The sequence below is a fragment of the Anguilla rostrata genome, unplaced genomic scaffold, assembly GCF_018555375.3.
Source record: "Anguilla rostrata isolate EN2019 unplaced genomic scaffold, ASM1855537v3 scaf1065, whole genome shotgun sequence".
NCBI lineage: Eukaryota > Metazoa > Chordata > Actinopteri > Anguilliformes > Anguillidae > Anguilla > Anguilla rostrata.
The window spans coordinates 1-12,147 of NW_026986407.1; positions in this window are offsets into that span (position 1 = coordinate 1).

The window sequence follows — 12,147 nt, forward strand, 5'->3', positions numbered from 1 at the left end:
TGGGTGAGTCTTGCCTGAAAGAGTCTTTGTTTTTGAAGAAATGGACATATTTTATATATTGATCAACAGCACCGATGAACTGTACTGGGAATGAACAGTTAAGTTGTAATGAAAACAGTTAAATGAAGAGGAGAGAGGGCATGGACCAAAATCACTAGGCAGATAAAGAAAAAGAACACACAAAGAACTTGTGATGCATACCCACAATTTTCAAATGAAATGAATTAGGTACTAGGATAATTAAGTTAACCGTTAACAGCATCGCCGTTCCTCCTGCTTGTCCAGCTCCCAGTTCACTCCCATTCATTTTCAGGACCTTTCTGAAAGTAATCTTTTAAAAAAATAAACTAACAACGAGGGATAATAGATCAATAAAAGAGAGTACTAATGTCGAAAGATCCCTGTTCCTGTAGGAATAGGTCACCGGTGAGAACTGGATACAGACTGTCTGATTGATATGGTAAAACATTGACCTGCATAGTAAAATGTGTCAGGCCTGTCACACATTGCAGCCTTCATCCATCTCCATTTACCTGCTATGAACTTTAGTGAAATCCATACATTTACCCCACTGTCTTTCATGCACTGACCTTTTGTTGAAGGCAAGTTTTAATCCTTCATCACACACCGGTTTGTGCTGCAGGATTGTGGTGTTTCTGAAAGGATTGTGAATAAAATTCTATTCTGCTGGTAGCACTGTCGCCTCACAGCAAGAAGGTCCTGGGTTTGAATCCCGGCCTGGGCCTTTCTGTGTGAAGTTTTCATGTTCTCCCGTGTTCATGTGGGTTTCCTCCGTGTACTCCGAGTGTGTGTGAATGGTGAGTGAATGTTGTATGTGCCTTGTGATAGTTTGGCGACCTGTCCAGGGTGTATTCATGCCTCTCGCCTTGTGACCCGGACCAGGATAAGCGGGTATAGATAATGGATGGATGGACTTCCACAAACGAGAACGAGAGTCATGCAGCGACTGATTCCAACTTCAGACTCTTGTTCACTGACTTCAGTTCCTAGTGAATGAGTGAGTCATGCAGTGACTGATTCCAACTTCAGACTCTAGTTCCTAGTGAAAGTAATTTCACCTACTGTGCTTTGGATGTGAATTCCTGCATGAACCTGGCACAGGCCTATGTTATTATGCGATTCGCAGGACTTTCTGAAACATTTAGCCGATTTAAAAATGAATAGCCAATATGGGCATGTTTCTGTGCAATTCACTCAATTAGCATTTAGGGGTTAGCTCACAAATAATTGGCACGAGGTTGACGACTGAATAATTAGCAATAAGCTGATGACAACAATATAATCGATAGGCTAATTCTTTTTTAACACATTAACTCGCAGTGTGGGACAATTTCTTATGAATTTTTAGCTTTATCCATGCAGATGTTATTTAGTGGATCAAACAAGTTGTAAAACAGCTAGCCAAAATCTTGATTTTACATTTTAGTTAGTCTAATTCACCATTTGGCTGTTCTGAGCCATAGGAAGCTTCAAAACACTCGGCCAGGACAGCCTAGAGATAAGACAGAGGACAAATTTGGGGGTAGCCATTGGAGGTGTGAATGTGTGTGTCTGTGTGTGAGTGTGGGTCTGCATGTGAGTATGTGTGTGTGTCTGTGTGTGAGTGTGGGTCTGTATGTGTGTGTGTGTGTCTATGAGTGAGTGTGGGTCTGCATGTGTGTGTGTGTGTCTGTATGTGTGTGTGTCTGTGAGTGAGTGTGGGTCTGCATGTGTGTGTGTGTGTCTGTGTGTGAGTGTGGGTCTGTATGTGTGTGTTTGGTGTGTGTGTGTCTGTGTGTGTGTGTGTGTGTGTGTGTGAGTGTGGGTCTGCATGTGTGTGTGTGTGTCTGTGTGTGAGTGTGGGTCTGCATGTGTGTGTGTGTGTGTGTGTGTGTGTGAGTGTGGGTCTGTATGTGTGTGTGTGTGTGTCTGTGTGTGAGTGTGGGTCTGTATGTGTGTGTGTGGTGTGTGTGTGTGTGTGGGTCTGCATGTGTGTGTGTGTGTCTGTGTGTGTGTGAGTGTGGGTCTGCATGTGTGTGTGTGTCTGTGTGTGTGGGTCTGCGTGTGTGTGAGTGTGGGTCTGTGTGTGTGTGTGGGTCTGCATGTGTGTGTGTGTGTGTGTGTGTGTGTGAGTGTGGGTCTGCATGTGTATGTGTGTCTGTTTGTGTGTGTGTGTGGGTCTGTATGCGTGTGTGCGTGTGTGTGTGTGAGTGAGTGTGGGTCTGTATGTGTGTGTGTGTGTGTGTGTGTGTGTGAGTGTGGGTCTGCATGTGTGTGTGTGTGTGAGTGTGGGTCTGTATATGTGTGTGTGCGTGTGTGTGTGTGTGTGTGTGTGTGAGTATGTGTGTGTGTGTGTCTGTGTGTGAGTGTGGGTCTGTGTGTGTGTGTGTGTGTGTGTGTGTGAGTGTGGGTCTGCATGTGTGTGTGTGTGTGTGTGTGTGTATGTCAGAGGGGGTGTCCATTCCCCTCATCCCCTCCCCTCCCACTAGATAAAATATGTGGCTTTCTTGTAGTTAGCATTCTAGCATCTAGGTCTGGTGTCTACATGTCATCTCTGGTTTTTTTAAATATTCTGCTGCCTTTTTGTTTTTAAATTTTGGTCTTGGCACATCCTTAGATTACTTTGGGACAAACACACTGTGGTTTGGTATCTTCTTTCAATCATTCCTCGTGTGAGTGTCCATGTCTATAACCTTTGTTAATTGTTTTAAGGTAGTTCAACCTTGTCTTTAGATTTGACATTTTTGCTAATAATTACCAAATTAAATCAAATAAATATATTTTACATGTTGGATAAGTGAGGCGTTTTAGCTGTTGACGCACTGTGTTTGGTATTTAGAGTGCCGGATGCCAGACCAAGGTGTTAATGGTTAAAACTGCTGGGTTCAGAAAATTAAAAATAGTTCAGATAATCCTCACCTTGCTGAAAGGTTTTACACTCTTCATCTTAGTCAGTGCCTATCCTGATTTTATGACCTGTAATTCTACTGAATGCCGTGCCTTGCATAACTGCAGCGGGATTGTTGATCTTACTTGCCTTGGCTATATTTGGAACTGTGTTGACTAACTGCATTGTGTCAGTTTCCTGCATCATACACTGTTCATCAAGCTAGCTGCACCAATGTCAAAACAATGTTGACCTCTCGAATTATCCACAAAGTTGTGATGAGTTCTTAAAGCCTAACATATTATGTTTGAATAAAGGAAATGACTGCGGTTTCTTTTCTTGAGTTGAGACTGAACCTAGTTTACATCTCTGCCTCAGTGTTGCCAGATGCCTGAATCAGTTACTCCTAAAAAAGTCCTCAAAATCTTCAATCAACTCCCATTCAAATTCCTGACAAATGTTCCCCCATATCTCATTTAAAATCCCCCTATCTGTCATTGACTTCCATACATCTTTACTGTGAAACTTCCTCCATGAATGTTCAAATCCCCTACATACATTTAGGGGAAAGTCTGGCAACCCCACTCTGCGATGTGTGATCTTCTTTGTGAAATAATATACTGATGGCCTCTTTTGTTCATGGTTTTTTACATCATTCAAACAAGAGAGTTGGCTACCCATAGCTTATAGCGTTTCTCAGATGTAAGTGGGCTGACCAGCTAGTTTAAGGCAATTTCTTTTAATTCTGTAGGTCTATTTATTACTCAGGCAAGTTTGTTATTGCAAAACAAAGACTTTAGGGGTTGGAGGACATGTAGAGCTGCGGTGACTAGTCTGAAACTCGTTCCAGTTCAGGACCCAGACCCGGACCCGAATCAGAATGTCCAGTTCGGTCCGGTCCTCAACGACAGGTCCAGTTCCTTCCCAGATTAGGTCCCCACCGCTTTAAATTTCAAATAATCCCTCTCCGAACTATGTCATTCTGAGGAAAAATTCCAGTACAAAATTTCACTTTTTTCAATTGGCCTCCATTGGATTACATAGAAGGTTTGAAGTGTGATTATTCAAAAATGCTGCAGTAAAATTTCACAGAAATGGGGTAGAACGTACATAAGGATCCCTTCTGTCATAAACAAGTGTCAACAGTTTGAGACCTTTTAATTCTAAATCCAAAAATTATTATTTTTTTATATTAGCCTGTATTGGGCTACTTGGAAGGTTAGAAGTAGGATTATTCAAACGCACCTATTTAAGATGGACCAGAAATTTTGGATCAGGAGTCAACTTCAGGATGGTAGTGTTACCAATAGCATACCAGGCTACTTAGCTAGAGAGCTGTAAAATGCATTAAGAGCTTTTTTTCCCCCAAGCTCTTACTATTGTAACTGATTATAACTATAGCTGAAAAAATTTATGCTCCATCAAAGTAATTATCCTCTAATTCAAAAATGCATTTCTTATGATTATGTGACTGATTGATTTGCCCATGAATCTGAACAGGAGCACCTGAAGAATGCCCACCAAACAGGAAAATGTTGCATGGAGTACAACACACACCTGAAGCCCCAACTTTCATTCTAGAGCATGTTAATCCCTGTGAACCTTTTATCTTTGGATTCCAACAGTATGTGGAGTGTGAAATATGTGAGTAGAGAAAAGATTCAGGTCCCTCACTGTAGGCTTACCTGCTATAAACACTCATTCATGGTGATGACAATTTAGTTTCTTAGTGTTAAAAGACAAGGTGTGTTGTTGGCTGCATGGGTGTTGCAGTATGTCTTCACTGCTTTTTTTATGTTAATTAATTATTAATTTATTAATTATTTTTCAATTGGCCCACCAACTCCCTCACTTGATGGAGGACAAGTTTATTTATACAGTTACAATGTTTACATATAGTGGTGAAGTCACTTAGATTTTTAAGTGAGGCAGTTATTTTTTTCAATTGATATGTGTTCAGTGAGAAAGTTTTGCCATTGTGTGATACTTAATGAATTCCTAGATTTTCAATTTAGGAGGATAGTTTTCTTGGTGATCGTTAAGATAATCAATATGGGTTTTATGTATTGAGATGGTGTGTTGATTGTAGACAGATTTGTGTTATGCTAATGCTAACTAATGGTTTGCATCTTGCAGTGTAGCTTCTGTCATTCTGTTTGTGAAGTCTGCTGCAGACAGGAGGTACTGACACATCCATACCTGTATTATGTAGAGTGTTTCTGATTTGTTGGACAGGTGTTTGGGGGTTTTTCTTCATTACGGTGAGAAAACTTTGGTCATCAACTGAGGAGGTCTTTTTTGGCCTACCAAGCCATTTGCAATTATCGAGCTCACCAGTGCTAATTTTTTTTCTTTATGATGTTCCAAACAGTTGATTTTGGTGAGCCTAAGGGTGGCCTATGTCTCCAACAGTTTTTATTCTTATTGATCAGTCTCATAACAGCTTCCTTGATTTTCATAGGCACAACTCTACATTTTTTACATTACATTACAGGCATTTAGCAGACGCTCTTATCCAGAGCGACGTACAACAAGTGCATTGGTTCATGATGTAGAGGTGCAAAAGAAACACTAGAGTGAAGTAAGGATCGTAGTGCCAGAAGTGACCACGTCGATCAGGACTCCAACCCTGTAGAGTAAGCTGTTCAGCAAGAATCCTACCAAGTACAAAACTAGCACTGGAATCACATCTAATCACACCTAATCAGACAAAAACAATCCTGCCAGATACACTAACAATCATATTATCCTAACTAGGTACAGTGAGCTAAACTATAGGCTAGGGAGGGGTGCAGCCTGAAGAGATGAGTCTTCAGTCTGCGTTTGAAGGTGGTGAGATTCTCTGCTGTTCTGACCGCCACGGGGAGGTCATTCCACCAGCGAGGGGCCAGGACAGACAGCAGACGGGAGCGGGAAGTACAGACTCGAAGAGGGGGAGGTGCCAAGCGTCCAGAGGTGGCAGAACGGAGAGGTCTGGCTCGTGTGTAGGGTCTGATGATCCTCTGGATGTACCCTGGTGCTGACCCCTTAGCTGCCTGGTATGCAAGCACCAAGGTCTTAAATTTGATGCGAGCCATAACAGGCAGCCAGTGGAGGTCAGTGAGCAGGGGGGTGACATGGGAATGTCTGGGGAGGTTGTAGACCAGACGTGCTGCAGCATTCTGGATGAGCTGCAGGGGTCTGATGGCGGATGCTGGCAGACCAGCCAGTAGTGAGTTGCAGTAGTCCAGGCGGGACAGGACCATCGCTTGAACCAGGAGCTGGGTTGCGTAGGTGGTGAGGAAGGGGCGGATTCTCCGGATGTTGTACAGGAAGAACCTGCACGTTCGACTCACCGCCGTGATGTTCCGGGAGAGGGACAGTCTGTTGTCCATCACCACTCCAATGTTTTTTGCGGTGGGTGATGATGACACCACAGTGTCCCCTAGGGAAATAGAAAAGTCAAGAAGGTTAGAGGATGGAGCAGGGATGAAGATCATCTCCGTCTTACCTGGGTTCAGCTTAAGATGGTGGTTATCCATCCAGCTCTGGATGTCCCTCAGGCAAGCAGAGATGCGAGCAGAGACCTGAGTGTCAGAGGGCGGGAAGGAGAGAAAGAGTTGGGTGTCATCGGTATAACAATGATAGGACAACCCATGGGCAGAGATTACAGGACCAAGAGATTGGGTGTACAGGGAGAATAGGAGGGGACCAAGGACAGAGCCCTGGGGAACTCCTGTGGCAAGGGGGCGAGGTGCTGATACTGCACCAGCCCAGGCGACTTGGAAGGAGCGACTGGAGAGGTAGGACTCAATCCAGTCTAGTGCTGTGCCACAGATCCCCATAGCTGCCAGGGAGGACAGGAGGATGGGGTGGTTGACGGTGTCAAAGGCAGCAGAAAGGTCTAGGAGGATCAGGACAGATGAATGGGACTCTAGTCCTTATGTTGACAAACGTCAAACAAACGATACAGAATAATGAATCTAAGTCACTAATATCCTGTCCTGTACCCTTTGGGTCTTATATATGGGAGATGGATATCACCCAATAAGTGAGGAGATATGTGATGTCATGTTGAAGGTCTCAAAGGGGGAATTTAATGTCCTTGTTGCAGAACAAACAAGGGGTTTAGTTGGGCTGTGGAGAACTGTCCATTCCCTTGGTTAGGATCAACGGACATTATTGTGCGCAGGAAAACAAATGGTACCTTGGTAGTGCAATCCGTGAGAGGAACAGGGCTGCTGTGTGTGTGTGTGTGTGTGTACCTCTGAAAGCCTTTCTAATACTTTAATCCTTTTCCTATATTTACGGTATGCTTTACTGGACAGTCAATGGTGCAGTAGTGCAGTCCAAAAGTGCAAACCTCATTAGGGTTCATGTTGTAGTGTTTCTACATCTTCATGAGTCTTACAGTTCTTTTTAAGTAAGTACACTTGGTATAATGGAAGACTGGATTTTTGATGTGTTAATAACAGTTTACATTAGATTTATTTGGCAGACACTTTTATCCAAAGCTACGTACAATTAGTGCATACCAAAGATCATTGAAACAACTACAAAACACACGTCCAATAAGGTACAGTACTCATCATGTAACAGTTATTCATAGCCATGAACAGAGTAAGTTCAGTCCACGCAGTAAGCATAGGCTAGGTCAGAAAGTAATGTTACGTCAAACTAGGAGGCAGGATAACAAGCTGTGACATCAAGATAATGATACAAATGCAATATGAGTACTGGTTGGAGGTGCATGGGTAACATGAGAGTGTTGCAGGAATAAGGTAGAAGGGTACAATGATACGTGATCCTAGTTGGGAGTACCATGCAGAGTAGTGATATTTAGTCCAGGTACAGACTGAAGAGATGCATCTTCAGACTACAGCGGAAGATGGGCAATGACTGAGTGGTTTGTAGGGAACAGGGAGTTTGTTCCACCACTGGGGAGCTAGGGGGGAGAAGCTTTGTGCTAGGGACGAGTGAGAACCATTCACCCGGATGGCAGAGAGTGCAAGTCGCCCTGCTGTAAAAGAGTGGAGTGGTCGAGCTGGCTTGTAGGACTGAATCATGTCCTGTAGGTAGGCGGGGGCTGTCCTTTTGGCTGCAGTGTAGGTGTGGTAAGGACTTGAACCTGATCCTGGTGATGATTGGTAGCCAGTGAAGTGACCTCAGCAGGGCAGCCACATTCTGAATCATCTGTAGTGGCTGTATGGCACAAGCTGGCAGGCTTGCAAGGAAGGAGTTGCAGGAGTCAAGACGGGAGGTCACTATACTCTGGACAAGCAGCTGGGTGGAATGCGTGGTCAGGTATGGTCGAATCCTACTGATGTTGTACAGGAGGAATCTGCAGGCCTTGATGTGATCCTTGAGGTCCACCTGGTCATCCAGGACCACCCCCAGGCTTGCTGCAGAGTCAGTCACTGTAATGCCATAGACAGTGATTGAGAGCTCCTGTAGTAAGGATGTCTTGTAGGGGATGAACAGAAGTTCAGTCTTGTTGTCTCTGATTGACCAGTATAGTCAAGGGAGGGATAGAGAAGAAGATTTATGTATCATCAGCATAACAGTGATAAGAGAAGCCATGTAAATTAATAACTAAACCAAGAGATTTTGTGTGAATGGAAAACAGCAGAGGCTCCAGTACAGATCCCTGTTGGACTACTGTAGCAAGGGGATGAGGAGCAGAGGCAGACCTCATCCAGGTGACCTGGTATGACCTGGGGCAGTCCCAGAACTGCCCATCTCAGCCATGGTGGAGAGGGGTAGTTGACCATGTCGATTGCTGCAGACAGTTCTAGGAGGATCAGGACAGAGGAGAGGCGTGAGGAGGGCAGTCCCTGTTGAGTGCCCATATCGAAAGCCAGACTGGTGAGGACCAAACAGGTTAACCGACAATTATTACATGAAAGAGGACAAAGTTATTACAAGAACTGTTTTTATTATATTCACTATTATATTATTATATTATATTATATGTGGCTCTGATTTGATTGCTTTTTACCTTAAATAAGATATGGCCCTGCATTCAAATCTGAAATTGATCTGTATTTGCCAGCAAAAAAGCTAAAATTCTCTTTTTTGCATGAGGGTGCTGCCATCTTGGATCAAGCTAGTTTGTGACATCATTGGCATTAGTCTCGGCTGCTCAGTTTTTACTGCTAGATGGCTGACTTTCAGTGAGCTCAGCGACGAATCAGGTGAAAGAAACAAAACAAAAAATGCATAGAAAGTCCTTTTGTATTGCCCCAGGGTGCTCAAATGAGTATTACTACACAATACCTATCATTTTCATGAACTGCCTCTGACGAGATTGCAGCCCCTGAGTTGCAGGCTGCTCAGAAATAGTCCACCTGTGGGACGGGTCTGTGGTGATCATTTGTTCTTCAGACCACAAACCGACTGAAGCCAGATGCTGTGGTTGGGCAGGAGGGTAAAATTAGCAATTGACTTATCTACAGTATGTCAGATATCAAGTGTTTAAATTATGGCCTCAGAGAGAGAAAGAGTGGATGCAATATTGGCTTGAAGAATGCTGCTTACCCTCCCCTCCCCTTCCTTAAAGGAAACGTCCTTTACGCCACTCTGATACCCTAATCTAGGCTGGCGATCTATGGGTCCCACCTCCTGCAGAGTTTGTCTCAGGAGAGACAAACCAGAAAACAAATCTATTTACAAGGCCAGAGGCCAAGTGTGGCTACAGAATGAACAAAAATCTAGTTCTGTTTGATCTTAAGTTTAAATGCAATCTGCGACATTTTATTGAAAGCGTTGACTGAAAACGTTATGTTTATGTTAGAAGCACAAGTAAACTTCCATGCTTTTTATTGGTATTCAGTAGCTTAACTGAATTACCTCCTAATATATTCATGTTTGGTCTTGTTAGAAAGGGACTACATTCCTGAATATTTTGGTAATAATATGGTTCTTAGCCATACTTTAAACAACATAAGGTCACTTTCATTAAAAAGTACACTGTCAGCTTTTAGATAGGCCAGTCCTTGTCATAAATAAGTCTGCCTCCCTTTCTACATCTGAACATGGCATTGCCCAATCAGTGCAAACATGCTCAAGCCATGCTGCGTTAAGTATTTATGATGGCCTCAGAAAAAGTTGTGTTGTGTTGCAGTTTGTCTTTATTTTGGTGGTGGTTTATTGGTTGTGTGTTTTAGTTCATTTCTTTTGTTCCCGTGGCACTGGTAGAGGGGAATACTTTGATCTCATAAAAAACACGTTTTCAACGTACAAAAATGCCAAGTTACTCAAAAGTATTGATATCAAAATGACGCCAAGTTACGGTACTACAAACAATATAGGCTATCTTGCCTCATCGAAATTACATAATATGTATTTCAAAGAAATGCGCCCCAATATTTCCTCAATTCTTTCAAGTCACTTGGCCCTGTGTGTTTAAACATGCACTACATGGACAGCCCAAACATGGTGTGGATGGCTCTCTCACAGTCAAGATTGATTGAATAGGCATGTACATGTCCAATTTGTATTGGTATGTATGTATTTCGCCACCCAGCCTTTCTGTTGCATGAATGATAGTATGTTTCTTGGTATAAGTGTGTGTTCGTAAATCTGAATGTAACATGCTGCGAGGGAATTGTCCCCATGGGGATAAAGAAGTTCTATGTATGAATGTACAATATGTATTTTACATGCAGTATTTATTGTACGTAGCAAATATACAATAACTTGTACATATACTCAAATTCAGTTCAGAAGCAAGTATAAACATGTTTTCTGGAGAAATATGCTTCCTGTAGTTACTCAGCAGCAGTTTTGTACATGAATTTCAATGTGTTCCCTGAGTCAATTCGAAATATTTGACTCTTTGATCTGACACAAAGTTTGCATGACATTATAAAATGATAAGATTACAAAACACAGGGCCAAGTGACTTGAAAGAATTGAGGAAATATTGGGTAGCATTGCTTTGAAATACATCTTATGTAATTTCGGTGAGGCAAGATAGCCTATATTGTTTGTAGTACCGTAACTTGGCTTCATTTTGATATCAATACTTTTGAGTAACTTGGCATTTTTGTACGTTGAAAACATGTTTTTTATGAGATATCATTTCTTTTTGCAAAGCGTTTTATTATGAGAGTGAGAAATGCGAAGTGACCCTGTAAGAAACGGTTGTGGATTATGGCTATCTTTGTGTGAATTTGTACAGTCTGATGAGTGTGTACTGTTTAGCAGTTTCGGTTTGCTATATATGTAAAACAGTGGCTGTGACAAAGGGTGCGGTGGCGTAAGTGTAAACGCAACAGAAACGCAGGTGAAATATGGCAGTGTATGTACTCACGGATTTGACGGCCATCCAACGAGCCTTGATTGAGAAAAGAATCAGCAAGCCCGTAGAATTAGAGCTGCCTATGTCGCAACTTGTGTACCCTGCTGTCCTGCTCCGTTGTCTGTTATTTCGTGGAGATGCACTTTTAGTGTTTGTAAGGTTTATAAGCATTTTGATACGCTTATCTGCAGGTGGGAATCCTGTTTGCTGTTTTGCTAAGCTAGAACCGGAAAACTTGATAGTGGAGAATAGGAGCAGACGCATATGTCCCAGTAGGCTTTGCATATGAGAAAATAACAACAGTGTGAGAGAAATTAGGATGAAATGATGAAATTGCGTAGTTGAAACAATATGTTTTTAGCAGAATGGGCATGTAGGTGAAGGTTGACATGATCACAGACTATAGTGCGGAGTAAATAAAGTGACCATGAGCGAGCTTAGTTTCCTTATGGAACGGTATATATAACAGTCGGTATAAGTAACGTATGAAATCTATTGCACTAATGTGCTTTTCTCATGTTCAGTACTAGTGGTTACACTTATGAGTGAGTCATGATTTTAAATGTAATGTTTTAATGGGGAGTTGCAGAACGTACATACGTAGTAATTGTTTGTATGTGGCTAGATAGAGAACAGGGCGAGGTAACATGAATGTAGAAACGTGGCATTTGCTGATAAGAAGGTTTTGTATGGTAGCCAAGTGAAGAAATATAGTTAGTAGAAATGGCACAGTGGTGAACTGGTGTAACTTTTTAATAAAAGGAATACATTTGCCGTCATGAAATGCATATGGGTGGCCATGAGTGAGTTTTGGTTAAGCAAATATAAAAGCATAAGAAAACGTTAGTGAAAAATAGGAAATTATTTGCCTGAGGGCGAGGCGAGATTCAAATCTTCAACCGGAGGTTTACCAGTCTGTGACTTTGTTAGTGCAGCACCATGACATAGCTATGCAATGCGTGAAATATCATTCGCAAAC